Consider the following 3,975-nt stretch of genomic DNA (forward strand, 5'->3'; position numbering starts at 1 on the left):
TTCAAGCCACGACAAGTCCCATTCCACAAAAGTCTTCTGAAGAAAACTTCGGGGACCAAGTTCAATCTAAGAAGGGGGAATGTTACAGCGTAACATTGACTCACTATGCGATAAGATAGTTAATCCCAACCGCCTTGTCATGAGTCACCGCCAGGGTAACATCCAGTCACTTTAAACATGATACGTCCGTACAACCAAAGTCTAGAGTAACATCCTATCATATGACACATCCGCACGACCAAAGTCTTTGTCCCACTCCAACAAATAAAATAACATAAATACTCTTCCCGAAATTACCCGAGCGAGTCTGCAGTCTGCAACAGTCTAAATTACCCTAAACCTATCTAGTCTATCGTTGTGTCTAGTCTATCGAGTCTATCGTTGTGAACCATTTATTGTACAAGTATGTGAAAATAAAGAGTTCGATCTCCTGTTTTGAGATCGATATTTTTTCAATAAGTCGTTGAAGTATTACGCGACATCGGGCAAAACTCCAGCATATGCAACACCGTGTCCCTGCCTTCCCCGCAGTGGTGACAGATGTCCGTCGTCTCCCGTCCGATTTTCATCAGGTACCCGCCGAACACGCTGTGTCCTGTGAGCACCTGGGTCATCCTGTAGGTGAACGGGAGGCCGCGGCGGTTTCTCCATGTATCTCGATTTGGGAGGAACACCTCCGCGCTGATCCGCGTTGATCAGATGGGATTGCCACTAGACCCACGCATCCTCTTCGGCGATTCTTAGGTCGTTTGGGGCCGCCTGCTCGGTCGAGTCCTCTCCCGGGTCGCACACTCTCATGTGGGTGTATCTCCACATGAGCACCAACGCCCAAAGCTCCTACGGGGCAGACGCGGCCAGAACGGTCGCCGACGCGTGGGATACCGTTCGGTATCCCCTGAAGATTCTGATGATGGTTACCCTGTGCAACCTTCTAAGGAGTAGGATGCTGCGACGACTCGCCATCAGATCGTCCGCCCATACCGGGGTCTCGTACATCACTCGCGACCGAACGACACTTTCATATATTCGGCGCACCGCGACTCCCGCCGATGTTCGGCAGCAGGCCGCACAAGCAGTTGACAGTCGCCGACACCTTCGGAATCGGGGAGTCGAAGTGCGGCGCGAACGTCCACTGACTGTCGATGACGAGACGCAGGTATTTCATCCGCGATCCCAGCCCAACGGTTTCGCCTGCCATGCTTATGTTCAGTCCGAACGGAGGAGACCCTCGCACGCTCTTGTCGTAGAACCAGATGCCCTCCGACTTCGCAGGGGAAACACTCGGGCCCAGACCTAGCACAGCACGAATCGCGCAGGCCTTAGCGATTTCGCCAATGCGCAACGTCTTGTGCACCTCCGACCTCCGACCAAGACCAGAGTGTCGTCCGCGTAGCACACCATGGCCGTAACCGGAGGTAGCGGGCAACGCAATATCTCCCCGTACGCGATTATCCACAGGATCGTTCCCAACACCGATCCCTGCGGAGCGCCGTGCTCGACAGGCCGCCCTTCCTTCCCCTTCCTGCTGGCGTAGCGTACCCACACGTCGTCAAGCTAGGCGTGGATCAGGGGACGAGGTATTGCTGTCTTCGGTAACGGCTACTTTCCTGAGCGCAAATTTATCGCCATACAATATCCGGGCACGCCTAGAGCCATAGGGGTTGGGGTTACGACCAACCATCGCACAAAGTACCCAGTACCTTGCTACCTGGATTAGCTAAGCCTGGCAGGGACTGTCGCTCGTCTCAGGTCGAATGGGGCGCTTTCTAAGCCCTACCATCTCTCCAAGACAGTTCCGGAGCAGGTGTGACGCTGCCCACCCGCCGAAGGCCATTCGGGGGAGACAAGTACCCCTTAAATCGACCCTCTTGCCAGCATCTTGGCCATCAACCACTGCCACCATGAGTCCAAACCCATAATTGGCCGAGCTGAGGGGTCACTACTCTCTCCGGGCTTTTATTCGATCCCCGTGGCACCATCCTTAGTCATTGGTGTGAATGTACGGCCACGCCACTACCGGCCGGCGATCTGCTAACCGTGCTCGACAGTTCCGGATGGGACTCTCGTAAGCGGGGGCCTTAAAGTACAAAGTAGCCGGGAACTTATCCCGACGGTCCCATCCTTGGCACCAGGATCGTGGGTGCGCTACTACCCAAGGCCACGTAGAGAGCCTTATACGCCCGGCGACCTTCCCTGTGGTGTACATAGAGGACTCGCATAAGGGGGCGCTTCTCCCGCCGGTCCTCCCTGGCTTCGGGAACGTGGGTTTGCCAGCCCCCACAGACTTACATAGTGAGGTGATGAGCGTGATAGGTGTAGAATAATCACGTCGGAGTCACCAGTTTGAGGTGGCCGTGTTGTGGGTTATAATAGTAGTATTTGGGCCTAGTCCGCTGTAATTGTCACTGGGGGCTGTAGATGTCGCTGCCGGGGTACTGCTGATTTTTCCTTTTTTTTTTTTTTTTTTTTTTTTTTTTGGTGCGTGGAAGTAAAATCGGACTCCGGTCGCCGGGATTCGAATCCGGGTTCCGAACGTTCGCAACCTAAGAGGTTAACCACTGCACTGCCGTCGTCCGACACTAGTCAGTGTCGAGTGGTGGTATTTGGCTTGTCGAGTGCCGCCACAATAGCAAGCCCTCCCTGCGGAAAGCCGGACGAGGTAGCTGGGAACCTCGAAGTGTTCCAGGGCCGTCACAATGCTGTCCCACGGCATGGAGTTGAATGCATTGACGATGTCCAGAGACACCGTCAGCGCCATGCCGTCCCTGGAAATCATGTCCTCCGTGAGTGCCCGCACGCGTCTGAACGCGTCAATCGTCGAGTGTCCCTTCCGGAAGCCGTACTGGCTTTCGTGCCAACCCCCCGCCTCGACATGTGTTGCCCCAGTCGAGCGGCAATCACTCTCTCGCGGAGTTTGCCGACCTCGTCCAATAAGCATATTGGTCGGTACCTCGACGGCGAAGTCCTTGATTACGGAGCAAGACCAGCCCACTTGTAGTATCGCCGCCGCTGCCACCCGCGGCGGTGACGACGGCAGCCGCGTTGCCCGAAGTGACGGGACGAAGACCGGACCAGTCGACAAACAAGCGAACATGAAGAACGCGAAACCAATCCACAATCAGGAGGAAGAGGACGTCGCATACCTGCGGAGAAAGGTGCGCCTTTTGGAGAGAGAGGTCAGCCGTCTCCGAGAAACGGTGGAGCGGTTGACCAAGGAACGCGCGGAGAGGGCAGCCGAAGGCCCTAAAAACGACAGTGAAGGAGAAAAGGGGGGATCACCTCTACGAGGGGGACAAAAGGAAATGCCCCCCGGGGCCCCAACGGGAGCGATTATGGGTCCGCCCCCCCACCTCTCCCATACCTCTGGCCAGCGTCGCGCCGCTCCCGCTGTTCCGACGGGCTGGGGAGTAGCGCAAATAACAAGGAAGCGGACAAATTCAGATTCGGTGGCCCAGGACCTCGAGATCCGCTAGAGGATCTCAAGATCCTGTTCCTCCGCAAGTTGTAGGAATAGTGGCGAGAAATCAAGTCGGGGGAGCGATCCCCCCCCCCCCGGCTACGGATGCTGCCGCTGCCGCAAGAACAGTGCAAACACGGTCGCGGACGGCCAGAGACACCTAGCGGTCGACCGTGGAATCGTCGGCCGACGGGGTAGGATTCATTATCGTCACAGGGGGGGGGGGAAGAGGGAGAGCAAGGCGAAAGAACAGAAAGTCAGCAGCGCAACCTCTTCCAACGGTCCATGCACCGATCGAAGACGCGAGAACCGAGGAACGGGTATCGTCTTCTCTGCCGTCATCGACGCTGCGAACAAGGGTCTCGGCACGCGGGGCAACGGCCCGCCAGGGATAAGGACTTTCCGGAGGTGGCCGCTCGGCTCGGTGCGTCTCCGCATGGAGAGAGAATCCATGCGGGGGGCGGGGAGGGGCGACGAAGCGGGAACTATCGCGAAAGGGAAGAGACGTACCGCTAGTG

This window comes from Bombus affinis, chromosome 5, assembly GCF_024516045.1.
Source record: "Bombus affinis isolate iyBomAffi1 chromosome 5, iyBomAffi1.2, whole genome shotgun sequence".
NCBI classification, from domain to species: Eukaryota; Metazoa; Arthropoda; class Insecta; order Hymenoptera; family Apidae; genus Bombus; species Bombus affinis.